Source organism: Humulus lupulus, chromosome X, assembly GCF_963169125.1.
Source record: "Humulus lupulus chromosome X, drHumLupu1.1, whole genome shotgun sequence".
Classification (NCBI taxonomy): domain Eukaryota; kingdom Viridiplantae; phylum Streptophyta; class Magnoliopsida; order Rosales; family Cannabaceae; genus Humulus; species Humulus lupulus.
Window position 1 is genome coordinate 53,733,902 of NC_084802.1, and position 15,049 is coordinate 53,748,950.

At 37.6% G+C, this 15,049-nt stretch overlaps 1 non-coding gene across 1 annotated transcript; it reads left to right on the top strand.

Moving 5' to 3' along the window:
- The first annotated feature begins 11,708 nt into the window (after positions 1 to 11,708).
- LOC133807619 (small nucleolar RNA R71) lies at positions 11,709 to 11,815 on the top strand. Its single transcript, XR_009879521.1, has one exon. It is a non-coding gene; the product is annotated as a small nucleolar RNA R71 (small nucleolar RNA).
- Positions 11,816 to 15,049: the final 3,234 nt, after the last annotated feature.

The following is a 15,049-nucleotide window of genomic DNA, read 5'->3' on the forward strand; positions in this document are numbered from 1 at the left end:
GAGTACTCGGACCTAACTGGGAAGGACCATACCAAATCGAAGAAGTCCTCCATCCAAGCACTTACAAACTTGCTCACTTAAATGGAGATCTCATTCCTCGCTATTGGAATGGAGAACACCTGCGCAAGTACTATCAATAAACAATTCTTCTTAAAGAATTGGCTTGTATTAATTCTACTTTTTACAAGTTTATGAAAAAGGGTTGGTCATTTTTTGTGACTGATCTCTTATAAGTGTAAGATCATTTTATTAATCACTCGTACAGACACGATTGTCCGTTTATTACGAGAAATAAAAGGGATTGTGCACAGCCAGTCAATCTTGCCAAACTATTGTATTTATTACAAGTATTTGCTCATTACGTGTGTTGTTTTGCTATATTATCGTTTTAAAATTTCTGCGAGCAGAAATGTTCGAACAGGTCCTAGTCAAGGCAAGTGACCGAGGACCTAGAGCTCCTCAATCACTTGGGGGGCATATAAGGTACCTAGTAAGCAAAGCATATCAAAAGGTATGTAAACATACGAGCAAAATAAGTGAAAGCATGCTAGGTACTTAGAGTATTTTTCAAATTTTTGTTGTTTTGTTAAATCAAACCAAAGTACTATGCTAAGTTCGGTCATGCGAACAGATGTTATAATAAAATGCAAGTATTATAATATCAAAAATGAATCCCTTTACACCGCGAGCAGTTACTGCTCGGATGTAATTTTCTATTAAATGAAAAGCTGCCCGTACAGCAATAAAAATATAAATTATCTTGACTACAAGAAAAAGTTAAAAGAAAAACAAAAATACTACGAGGCAGGAGGGTCTTGAGGATTGTCCTGGTCGACTGTGGTTCCAACTTCATTCTCCATGCCTTCAATTCCCGTGGCTAGGGAGATTTCTGGGGAGGCAGGAACGTTGGCTCTCTCTTCTTCCTCCAGGCGAGCAGTGCACCAGGCTATTTCAGTTCGCCTCAGGCGCTCAGAAACATAATTGAAGTTGTCCCCACGATTGTGCTTCTAGAACTCATAAAAGCAATCTAAGGTAGCTCCCCTATACCTCTCCAAATTTTTGGCATTAGTCTCCTCAAGCTCCTTGACACACCCCTCCAACTCCTCAGTCTCCTTTTTGCTTGCGATTAGCTCAGCCTCAAGTTGTTTGGCCTCTTGATAGTTAAGTTTAGCACACTCCCTAAACTTCTCTTTTTCTTCATTGGCTTTGGTCAGGGTAGTCTGAAACTGTTGAAGCTCTTCGGCCAGCTTGGAGCTTTGCTCGAGCAGTTCAGTGTTTTTCTCGAGCAATTCAATGTTTTTCCCCTCGAGCACCTTGACCTCCTCAGTGTGCTTGGAGTCAAATTCTTTGTTCAGAAACTTTCTTTTTTCCCTTTCCCAAAGGGGCAGGGGGAGCGGCTGCTCGCGTGGTGCTGGAGGGTTCCATGATTGTCACCCCAGCTGTCCTCCTCCTTGGAGGCTGTGACACGTCTTGGTGCTGCTTGGGAACTTCTCCGCCAGTGGCACTCCCCGCCGTTGACTCCCTCACATCTTGGTGAGGTGCCAGAAGACCAACCAGCCTTAGGTTGGCTTCAGTGACCAGCTATTTGACACTTTTCTCTACGTCAGTCATGCTGGCCAGAGATGCTACTCGAATCTCCATTTCTAGAGTAGGAGTTGGTCGTTGCCATGGACCTGAAGAGTGCTAATTTTCTAAGGAGGATGTAGATAAAATAAAAAGAAATAAGCGACCTGAGAATAAAGAAGTTACCTCCTTGGGTGAAGGCTAAGTTGTTGGCAACCAGATCAGTAGTTAAAAAGTACTCCTGGAAGTACTTTCCTACATTGGACTTGTAGGTAGTCTCACTCAGGAAGATGTGAGTCGATTCTTAGTGACAGAGATGAAAAATCCTCGTGTTGTCTTGGTTGGGGTTGGATTTAAGATCGAACAAGTAGTTGATCTCATGAGGCGTAGGGACAGGCCACTTTTTATGGCTATAAAGGATATAGAGTGTAGAAAGCATTCTATACTCGTTTGGAGTTATTTGTAAAGGAGCGACCCCGAAATAATTGGGCACTCCCTGAAAAAAAAAGGATGAAGAGGCAAGATTGCTCCTGCCTCAATATGGTACCTCGACCAAGCGCTGAAGGCGCCGCCAGGCAGGTTTGCCCGCTGTTCGTTGGTAGGTTTGAATAAAGTTACCCCAGAAAGTCTGTACTTCCTGAGGTAATTGGTTAGCATCCTAGAAGTGATTTGGCCAGGAGGAGCAACGTACCATTTGACGTCTGGTCGAAGGACATCTTGGGGTTGGGCCTGTGTTTGGATTTCGGGATCAGTATTTTCAGCTCGACCACTGGTCGAAGGAATTTCAGCCCAAGGAGCAGGCTGATTTACAAAAGGTTTGGTTATTTTCTTTTTCTGGGCGGTGGATTTTACTCTACCCATGTTTGATGGACTTATCGAAGGTCTATTGGATGGGGTATGGGAAAAAGGAATCTTTGGTATGAGTAACGACAGTTGTTCTTCATCCACGAGCAGCTGAGCAAGCAGGTCATCGTCGATTGGCCTCTCACCTCACCACGGATCTTGCATGAAAATCTGTGAACAGAGAAGAGGAGATGAGAATCTACGGCCCAAAAGATCAAGAGGTGTAAAAGAGCTGGGATAATGTGCTCGCGTATAAAAGTTAGGCTTTTATATGACCAGCATCATTCTAGCAAAAACACTAAGCTACATACGAGCAGTTTGGAAAACGGATCAAAAAGCAGAAGTAAAAAGTTTTTCAGGAAAGACTTTTTTTGACTCTGAAGGGGCGGGAAAAACCCAGTTTTTATACAAGCTTAAAAATCAAATTTTTACTTCGATTTTACGCCCTAAATTCATGATCCTAACTACCAAACTGATCCCTAACCCCTGCAAAGTATTATTTCAAGCTAAAATCTATGTGCCCTTTTACCCCGAAACAAATTTTTTCAAGAACAGTCAACAATACTCAAGAACTCAGGAACTCAGAATCAAAAATAAAGATAAAACAGATATTGCATGGCATATCAGCAACTGAAAAGTTTGAGAGAAGTACTTGTATAAAATATGGAGTAGAGTTCTGAGATGCTAAGTCGATTTGGCTGGAGCTTCGTGAATTGTCAAGAGTCGTCAGAGTGTTTGGAGGTTTTGAGCCTTGTTCTTCGGTTTTCTTGAGGTTAAAGGCAAATGTAAAAAGTGAAAATTGATTTTGAAGGATTATTTATTTTAGTCGATGAGCAGTTACCGAGGTAATCATAAAGGGTAACTTTTCAAGTCATGGGGAAGTGTATTAGCCGTCGAACCACTTTTGGGAAACCGAAAAGACATGATTAGTTGCCTTTTTCAAGAAGGCATGGACGACTCTGACAGAATTGATGGGGCATGCGAAGGGTCGGTCCCTTAAGTTTACTTTATGCTGGTCGCAGTAAAATAAACATGTGGGTCAAATGTTTACCTAAAAATGGCTCCTGATGACGTGGTGAGAATTTCTTATGCGTGGTTGGCACGTGGCAGTTCTGAGTGAAGGGTTCCTGTTCGATCATCGAACAGATAATTATTGGTTTGTCAAGTCTCGCGGTTAAGTGCGACCAGTCTGGTCGCATACTTCCATTTACTTCCTTTGAGATACGCAATCTTGTAATAATTATATTCATTATATTTCCTTTTATTACCTTGATACGCTGGTCTTAATTGTAATTAAAGCCCATTGGCCCATGTAACCCCCTTGAACCTATAAATAAGAAAGAGAGGGCTCAAGGAAGGGATTTTTTTTGGAACTTTTAGTCTTTGTATTCAAAGAGAAAAGTATAGTGTGATTATCCACCGAAATTGTAATTCTCCTAAGACTGGTGAAACTCAAGAACCCTAGTTCTTTGATCACAGTATTGGGATTCAGTATCAATAAGAACACTAAGTGGACATAGGTCATTACTGTTAGGAGTATGTCCTAAAAGCATGTAAAAGACATTTATTATTTTGATGAATAAATAAATACAATGGTTTATTCTTGTTATATTTAGATTATTAAATTATTGTTTGAATAATTTTGTAAATATCAGAAAAATTCCATATTCATTATTGAGGATGTGATCTTGTATTAGTACGAGAGAATTAAGATCACATAAATGAATAAAAATAGTCAACAACAACAAATTGAAGTTATGGAATTCTTTAATTTGGGTTATAAGTACGGGTTGATGAGTATCATGTTGATACAAATAATCTAGATTCGGATTATTGATGTGGTAAGATGATATCGCCCAATAAACTCCTAAGCGGTCGCAGTAGTAATCGGGCTATGTCGTATCCACAGAGAGGTAAAATACAAAATTAAAAGAAAGATTAGTAAATTAAAAATCATAAACTTTGGAAAAATGTGAATTTGAAAAAGAATATAAACATTAAATGAATAAAATCGAGGAATTAGAATCAGAAAGAAAGTATGGAAGGCATAAGTTTCATTCATCCAAACATATATATATTTTAATAAAATTGATTCATTATACTCAACTATAATTCTACACCATTAATTATAGTTGGAAAATATATATATTAAGGCTCACCTTAAAATATGTTCTTTAATTAAATTATACTAACTTCTAATTTTAAAAACCTATCATATTATATACTTTAGAGCGACAAAATACCAATGGCAGAATGTAGTAAAAAGCATATAATATAACAAATATTCTAAATTAAATTAAAAACCTAAATTACATAAGAAGAGCATAACTAGACTTATGTAAAAGATAATAATAAATTTAGAACAAAAATTAGAAGAAAATAAACTTAATTGTAACAAATATATAGAAATGAAGAACAAAATAAAGAATCAATATATTAAAAATATAATGTAACACATGAACTCCATTCTAGCCTAAAATAGGCATTGTTTTCACTCACAAAAATGTAAAAGAAAAATATGAAAAACTAAGTGTTTTTCTCTCCAATACTCTCTACTATTCCCTACACAATCTGATATCATTTTTACTCCATTTGGTCCTCTATTTATAGTGTAAATAAGGCTCAAAACGTGTAAAAATGTGTACAAAATAATGGGGAAAGTGGCTCAAAAAGCTGATGAAAATGGGAAGTGGTTGCTGGTAAAATGGAGACACGGACTGACGACGTGGGGAACATGGCAGGCGGCTGGTCGGGGCGTGGGGGAGCAGCAGGCGACGTGGCACGCATTGGTTGGCTCGGGCTGGCTGGCGCGTCAGACATGTGGCAAGGTGGCAGCGTCAGGTGGCAGCGTCAGGTGGCAGGTGGTGCAGCTGGCGGCTCGGCTGGCGTGCGGCTCGGCGGCTTCGTTAGGCTGTGGTGGGACGCGTGGCACGTTCTGGAGGATCGGCTCGGCTCAGCTGGCATGGACGAATGGCAGATTGACACGTGGCAGCGAGAGGGAGCAGCTGAAACTTGGGTTTGGGCTCCATTTTGGGCCTATTTCTCCTTCAAAAATACCACTTTATCATCATTTTTTTCAATTTTAATTCTTTCTTTCTCCTTTCTTTTTCTTTGTGTCAAAAATATATTTTATTTCTTGAAAATTAAACACAAATTAAATTAAAATTAATATTTTCAAATATAAAATATATGACAATAAATCCATGAAAATATTAATTAAAACTTAATTAATTTTACACTTTAAGATTAATAAAATGATATTTTTGAGCACTAATCACAACCCCTAACCAGCTTATTGCTAGTCTCTAGCAATTCAAGCGAAATGATAAATGTCAACATGATATATTTCCGGTCAAAAATTATAAAAAGAACTTAAGTATTTACACAAAATGTTAGTAACAAGTCAACAAGAGTTATCAAAATTACTTCGAATAAATCTAGAGTTGTGAGTGTGTGCACCAAACTTGAACCTTCTTACCACAAACCATAGCACATAAAGCCTTCGAAATTATGCCAAGTAAAAGTCTCAACTCCATTAACCTCCCATGTAATTGAAAGTATTTAAAGTTTTAAGGGTTTCACTCATAGAGTTGGAAAAGAAGTAAGCACTCATCAAATGGGTATATATTTAGGACAAACTCTTAAATAATTATTGAAACGAAGATAGGAAATAAACTATTTGGGCAACCACCATAAAGAGTACCACAAAACTAGTTTTTCGGGATTTTAAGTTAAATAGACAATCTTTACATTTATTCTAAGAGCCATAAAATAAAACATGAAATAAACACACTTTTTTTTTTTTTTTTGGACACAAGAGACAACATAATTGAAAATGATAGAAATATTGCTCTTGTGTCTTTCTCCTTTTTTTATATATTTTTTTTTCTTTTCTCTTTTTTTTTTCATTTTCTTTTTCATGAAGAACATAGTAAAAGGCTCTCTAATAAGATTTGTCTATAGAAAATATTATCCCTAAAACATCATCCATTCAGACCACAATACCTTGTCCAAATAATTATAACCATTTCTAAGAATCAATAAAAATTTAAAAGTTGTTTTCTCAAATCTCACTTCTCACACAAAAGAATGAATTACTTAAACATGGCAAATTTCTAAGCAAATATGTGCTAACAACCATCTTACCACAACAATTGGCATGTGCATTAGGTAACTCTAGAAAAACTCTTAGTAATACAGATAACAAAAATTGACTCAAAAGTAACATTTTGCAAAAATAAATAAGTAATTTTTAAAAAAAATTTGACCGTGAAAATATTAATATGACAAAAATCAACATGAACGTGCATGAATATGCTCACCACCCCCAACCAAAATCTGACAGTGTCCTCAATGTCTCAAAAGATAATAAATGTAAAAGAGCAAGGAAAGAGAACACCTGGATAGCGAGCGTCGAGTGGTAGAGCGAATATTGATTCTTTAAAACATGAAAAACTGAAAACACAAAATGATAACAATTAAAATAAAATTACAAAAGGGAAATAAACAGAAAACAAACCTATATACAAACAATTTGGAACACTACTCAGACTTGGTAAACCGGTTCCACAAGAGTGACTTCTTCAGGCTGGGTCACCCTCTCTATGTAGTATTTCAGTCACTGGCCATTTACTTTGAATTCTCTCCCATCAGTTGGGTCTATGACCTCAACAACACCGTTGGGAAAGACGGTTTTCACAACATATGGGCCAGTCCACCTTGATCTCAGCTTGCCAGGGTGGATATGCAGACGAGAGTCATAAAGATGCACTCGTTGGTTTGGCTCAAATTCTTTTCTTAGGATCTTCTTGTCATGAACCGCTTTCATTTTAGCCTTGTAGATCCTAGAGTTGTCATAACCATCGTTCCTTAACTCTTCAATTTCTGACAACTGAAGCTTACGATTGAGTCCTGCCGCCTTGAGATCAAAATTTAGGCTTTTAACTGCCCAATAAGCTTTGTGTGCCAGCTCAACAGGAAGGTGGCAGGCTTTACCATAGACTAGCCTATAAGGAGACATACCAAGTTGAGTTTTGTAAGCAGTGCGGTATGCCCAGAGAGCATCAAGAAGTCGTGAGGACCAATCTTTGCGGTCAGGATTAACCGTCTTTTCTAAAATTTGCTTGATTTCTCGATTGGCTAACTCAGCTTGGCCATTTGTCTATGGGTGATAAGGCAATGCAACCTTATGAATTACACCATATTTTTGCATTAAGGTCTCGAAAGAATAGTTGCAAAAATGGGTGCCTTGATCACTTATGATAGCGCGAGGTGTGCCAAACCTAGATAACACATTTTCTTTTAAGAATTTCACAACAGTTGTGTTATCATTATTTCGACAAGGCACAGCTTCCACCCATTTTGAGACATAGTTTATGGCGAGGAGAATGTAAAGGTAGCCAGAAGAAGGTGGAAATGGTCCCATAAAGTCTATTCCCCAACAATCGAATATTTCTATTACAAGAATTGGGTTCAATGGCATCATATGTCGTCGGGACAGGGCACCTAATTTTTGACACCTTTCACATGATCGACAGAAATTGTTAGTGTCTTTGAACAAAGCGGGCCAATAAAGACCACACTGTAAGATTTTTGCGGCAATCTTTTTCATAGAAAAATGACCACCACAAGCTTCATTATGACAAAAGTTCAGGACACTAAAAATTTCATCATCTGGAATGCAACGTCTCATAATTTGGTCGGGGCAATACTTGAAAAGATATGGGTCGTCGCAATAGAAGTTACGAACCTCGACCAAAAATTTACGTTTATCTTGTGCACTCCATGCAGTTGGAAGTTCGCCAGTCACTAAGTAATTGACGATATGAGCGTACCATGGCAACTTAGTGACTGCAAAGAGATGTTCATCAGGGAAGTCATCTCGAATGGCTGGGCCATCAGCGGAATCAGAAAATTCAAGACGAGATAAGTGGTCCGCTACCACGTTTTCAACTCCTTTTTTGTATTTTATGGTCAGATCAAATTCCTGTAACAGAAGGATCCACCTAATTAAACGCGCCTTAGCATCCTTTTTGGAAAGGAGGTATTTTAAGGCGGAATGGTCCGTGAAGACTGTGATAGGTGAACCACTCAGGTAGGAACGAAACTTGTCAAGTGCGAATACTACAGCAAGTAACTCTTTTTCAGTGGTAGAATAGTTCATTTGAGCACTGTTAAGAGTTCTACTTGCGTAGTAGACAACGAAGGGCTTCCCTTCCCTTCTTTGACCTAAGACTGCCCCTATAGCATAATTGCTAGCATCACACATGATTTCGAACGGTAAGTTCCAATCTGGTGGCTAAATGATAGGGGCGGAAGTGAGTTTTGCAACGAGCATTCGGAAAGATTCCTCACACTCAGGTGTCCAACTGAACACAACATCTTTTGCTAGGAGGTTTGACAAAGGGCGAGCAATTGTCGAAAAGTTTTGTATGAACCTCCTATAGAATCCTGCATGCCCAAGAAAAGACCGAATGTCTTTAACAGTCTTGGGGGTGGGCAGCTTTGATATGAGTTCAATCTTTGATTGATCAACCTCAATTCCTCGTTCCGACACGACATGCCCCAAGACTATGCCTGATGGCACCATGAAATGACACTTTTCCCAGTTGAGTACCAAGCCTTTCTCTTTGCAACGTTTAAGCACAGACTCTAAATTGAGAAGGCTTGATTCAAAGGAATATCCAAAGACTGTCAAATCATCCATGAATACTTCCATACATTTCTCGATCATATCACTAAATATGATCATCATGCATCGCTGAAAAGTGGCTGGAGCATTGCACAGGCCAAATGGCATACGCCGGAAGGCAAAAGTACCAAAAGGACAAGTGAATGTGGTCTTATCCTGATCTTCTAAGGCAATCTCGATTTGGTAATACCCTGAATAACCATCAAGAAAACTATAGAAAGGATGACCTGCCACACGTTCCAATATTTGATCGATGAATGGAAGTGGAAAATGGTCTTTGCGGGTGGCTGCATTTAATTTTCTATAATCAATGCACATACGCCACCCAGTTGTGACCTTGGTAGGAACAAGTTCCCCTTTTTCATTTGGTACCACTGTTACCCCAGATTTCTTGGGAACAACCTGAGTTGGGCTGACCCATTTACTATCAGCAACAGGATAGATTATGCCAGAATCCAGAAGTTTTAAGACTTCAGTCTTTACTACTTCCTTCATCGTTGGGTTCAATCTTCTTTGAGGGTCACGACGTGGTATAGCCCCGTCTTCCAATTGAATGTGATGGGAGCAAATTAATGGACTAATACCTTTGATGTCAGCTATCGTCCATCCTAATGCATCTCTTTGTTCTTGCAACACATTGATGAGTTGGCGCTCTTATGTGGCAGTGATCTTGGAGGATATTATGACAGGAAAAGTGTTGTCAGCTCCCAGGAAAACATGCTTAAGACCGTCAGGAAGTTGGGCCAACTTTGGTTGAGGAGCTTGTTCAATAGATGGTTTTGGTGTTTCTCGATCTTGAGGGAGTTCCTCAAAGATTGGATTCCAAAACATGGTTCTTTTAGCCTGTGAGTGTTTGATGATTTCAGGGTTGATTGCAGACTCATCGGGCTCAGAACTTTCTGAAATTTGGAAGAGGTGATTAAAATGATTAGACGTGTATTTCGATTCGACCTCTTCCGAAATAAGTGTATCGATCAGATAGGATTGGAAACACTCATCGTTGTCAGGTGGTTGTTTTCCGATGTGGAAAACATTCACTTCTAGAGTCATGTTCCCGAAAGAGATTTTCATGAGACCATTCCTACAGTTAATGAGTGCATTAGCTGTTGCGAGGAAAGGTCTACCAAGAATGATGGGAATTTTGGACTCTATACTCACTTCAGATTGAGTGTCCAAGATGAGAAAATCAACAGGGTAATAGAATTTTTCAATTTGAATCAGAACGTCTTCTACTATTCCCCGAGGTTTCTTAACTGATCGATCAGCCAATTGTAGCACCACAGATGTGGGCTTGAGTTCTCCTAGACCTAATTGCAAGTATATTGAATACGGCATGAGATTTACACTTGCTCCTGAGTCTAGAAGGGCTTGACCAAATTCCTGTTCCCCTATTTGGCATGAGATGGTGGGACAACCAGGATCTTTGTACTTAGGCGGTGTCTTGCAGTCAATTACCGCGCTAGCTTGTTCTGCCAAGAATGCAGTTTTCTTGACATGATGCTTTCTTTTAACGGTGCACAAATCCTTGATAACCTTGGCATAAGCCGGCACTTGTTTGATCACATGCAACAATGGCAAGTTGATCTTCACTTGTGTTAAAAGGTCTAGGATTTTACCATGATTTTCCAGTACCTTACCAGTAGATTTCAAAGCTTGAGGAAAGGGTGCCTTTACTGGAATGCTTATTAGCACATCATCATCTGGAGCGGGCATTGACGTACTCGTTGTCTTAGTTAACGGTGAAACCGTACTTTGACCACTTCGAGTAGTGATGGCATTAACCTCTTTGAAATTTGTATCTGCAGAGGAGGAGGTTTGTGCCATGTGTTGCCCTTTTTGATGGATTAGAGGTTGAGCGGGAAGTTTCCCATGCTCTTGAATCGCCAAAGTAGTGTTTAGCTTTGTCATTTGGACTTTCATGTCTTTCATTTCCTCTACCATTTGTGTGAAACAAGCTTTGAGCTCTTGAGTTGAGGCTATCTGAGTTTGCGCAAACATTTGCAAAGTACTCTCAAGAGAATTACTTGACTGCATGATATTTTGAGGAGCGTTGTATGATTTTGGTGGTTGTTGCTGCTCAGGCCTCCATTGGCTCCCAGATGCTTGGTTCGAATCCTTCCAGGTGAAATTTGGATGGTTGCGCCAACCGGGGTTGTAAGTGTTTGAGAAAGGGTTATAGGGCTTCTTGTAATCCCCTAAAGCATTGCATTGTTCCTCTTTTCCTCCTCTTAACTCACTAAGAGTTGGGCACTCTTGCGGTTGATGTTCCGTCCCTCCACAGATGAAGCATGGATCTCGTGTCTCTACCTTTGCAGCCATGTGGATTCCTCTACCTTCTTGAGATTTGAAAGCCTCGAATTGTTGTCTCAATGATTCAATTTGGCTTTTGACGTTGTCATCTTCCCTTAATTGGTAGATTCCAGTTGATCGTGGCTTGTCCATAGGACTCGGTCCATTCCATGTGTAGGATTTTTCAGCAAGATCGTCGAGGTACTCGAAAGCTTCATTGGGATCTTTTTGAAGGAATTCGCCATTGCACATCATTTGTACGAATTGTCTTTGTCCGGTTGTGAGACCGTCATAGAAATAGCTGATCAGACGCCAGCTTTCGTATCCATGATGTGGGCATTGATTTATCAAATCTCTAAACCTCTCCCAGACCTGATGGAAAGTTTCATGGTCTTTCTGGATGAAGGTAGAGATTTGCCTCTTAAGGCTGCTAGTCTTATGGGGCGGGAAATATTTGGCAAAGAATGCTTTTGTCATTTCGTCCCATGTTCCGATAGATCTAGGCCTTAAGGAATACAACCAGCTTTTTGCTTTGTCTTTGAGCGAGAAAGGAAAGAATTTCAATCGCACAATGTTGGTGACGTCAGCTCGGTTGTTGAATGTAGCCACCACCTCTTCGAATTCCCGTATATGCACGTACGGACTCTCATTTTCCAACCCATGGAAGGTTGGTAAGAGGTTAATCATGCCGGGTTTGAAATCGAAATTTGGCATATTGTTGGGATACATTATGCACGAAGGTGTGGCTGTACGCGTAGGATGTAAATATTCATGTAGCGTTCTTGGTTGGACTTCATCTTGATGAGCCATCGTGGGTGGTTTAGGAAGTCTCGGTGAATCAGGAGTGTTTGAACGAATGGAAGAAAACGACGAACTAGGAGAGTTTTCTAAAGTTTCTACTTGTTGTCTCACAATTCTCCCTAGTGCGTCTCTGTTTCGTGGCATAAATATTTTTTAGTTTGTAAGTATTATAAGCGCAAATGTGTAATAATGTAATAAGTATACACCAAAATGTTCCCAGGCCAATTGGAAAGGCTGCCAAGGTACCACTTTAGGCCCAAGAGCTTTTCTAGAACTCCCCGAGGTTCTTAGAAAAGATTGGAGGGTAACGCTAACACAGACCTTATTTAAGAACCAATTTTTCTAAGACAGAACAAGTTTGGTTTTTACTAATTTCCAAAATTACACAAATGTTCTCAATACTTTGTTTGATTTTTTTTTTTTTTTTTTTTGATTTTTTTTTTAAATTTTATGATTTAAAATTTTATGCTCTTTTTTTTCGGAAAAAAAAACTAAATCTAAAATAAAAATTCTAAACTTAAAATTAAAAAAAAATGAATAAATAAATAAAACTACTAAGGAAAAATAAAATAAAAGAGAAATTAAAAATTACACTACTTTTTTTTTATATTGAAAGAAAAAAAATTAATTTACTAGGCAAACCTTTAATTGTAGAATTACCTCCCCGGCAACGGCGCCAAAAATTGATATCGCCCAATAAACTCCTAAGCGGTCGCAGTAGTAATCGGGCTATGTCGTATCCACAGAGAGGTAAAATACAAAATTAAAAGAAAGATTAGTAAATTAAAAATCATAAACTTTGGAAAAATGTGAATTTGAAAAAGAATATAAACATTAAATGAATAAAATCGAGGAATTAGAATCAGAAAGAAAGTATGGAAGGCATAAGTTTCATTCATCCAAACATATATATATTTTAATAAAATTGATTCATTATACTCAACTATAATTCTACACCATTAATTATAGTTAGAAAATATATATATTAAAGCTCACCTTAAAATATGTTCTTTAATTAAATTATACTAACTTCTAATTTTAAAAACCTATCATATTATATACTTTAGAGCGACAAAATACCAATGGCAGAATGTAGTAAAAAGCATATAATATAACAAATATTCTAAATTAAATTAAAAACCTAAATTACATAAGAAGAGCATGACTAGACTTATGTAAAAGATAATAATAAATTTAGAACAAAAATTAGAAGAAAATAAATTTAATTGTAACAAATATATAGAAATGAAGAACAAAATAAAGAATCAATATATTAAAAATATAATGTAACACATGAACTCCACTCTAGCCTAAAATAGGCATTGTTTTCACTCACAAAAATGTAAAAGAAAAATATGAAAAACTAAGTGTTTTTCTCTCCAATACTCTCTACTATTCCCTACACAATCTGATATCATTTTTACTCCATTTGGTCCTCTATTTATAGTGTAAATAAGGCTCAAAACGTTTAAAAATGTGTACAAAATAATGGGGAAAGTGGCTCAAAAAGCTGATGAAAATGGGAAGTGGCTGTTGGTAAAATGGAGACACAGACTGACGACGTGGGGAACATGGCAGGCGTCTGGCTCGGGCTGGCTGGCGCGTCAGACATGTGGCAGGGTGGCAGCGTCAGGTGGCAGGTGGTGCAGCTGGCGGCTCGGCTGGCGTGCGGCTCGGCGGCTTTGTCAGGCTGTGGTGGGATGCGTGGCACGTTCTGGAGGATCGGCTCGGCTCGGCTGGCATGGACGAATGGTAGATTGACACGTGGCAGCGAGAGGGAGCAGCTGAAACTTGGGTTTGGGCTCCATTTTGGGCCTATTTCTCCTTCAAAAATACCACTTTATCATCATTTTTTTCAATTTTAATTCTTTCTTTCTCCTTTCTTTTTCTTTGTGTCAAAAATATATTTTATTTCCTGAAAATTAAACACAAATTAAATTAAAATTAATATTTTCAAATATAAAATATATGACAATAAATCCATGAAAATATTAATTAAAACTTAATTAATTTTACACTTTAAGATTAATAAAATGATATTTTTGAGCACTAATCATAAGACATCTCGGTAAAGGTGCTTTATATAATATGATTATATATGACATGGATCGATATGAATAAAAGTCTTTATCCAAAAACCATTTAATAATAAAGACTTGTAATTCATATCGTAAATGATGATCATTTATAGATAAACCTTAATCCTGAGTGTTCATGAACTCCTGTTCATGTTTATTAAATATTTTGATTCATTCGTTAAGGTCAAGGCTAATGACTTTTGTTTTGGAGATTTAATATCATGGATGGCTGGGAACATGTATCAACAATACAAAATCTAATCTTTCCTAACTGATCGTATATTAGTTCCCTTAAGGGTTAATTCTGGAACTGAATGATTTTGAGCTCAAATCTATAATTAGATTATAGATTAATTATTCACTAGTGAATTAATGGTACTTAAGGAAAAAGAAGTAAATTAGAAAGGTAAAATGGTAATTATTCCATTCTAATTTATGAACTAATTAATTAGAGGGTTAACCTATTGTAAGATGGTTATATCAATGGACAGCTTAGAATAAGATTTCTGTAAAAGTATATCTATAACATAAAGAGTTCAATTCTGAATTTATAGTGGAGAAATATCATAATTAATAAATTAACTATTATAATTAAAGAGTTTAATTATTTAGTTTCAATTTATTGGAGCTTAATGTTATAGGTCCATGGTCCCCGAAATGGCTCAAACAAACACTGACAAAGATAAATACAAAAATGGGCAAAATGACTTATTTGATAAGTAAAATATTTTTCTATGCACCAAACATAATTATTGTATAATTAATTAATTCAAAATTAATTAAT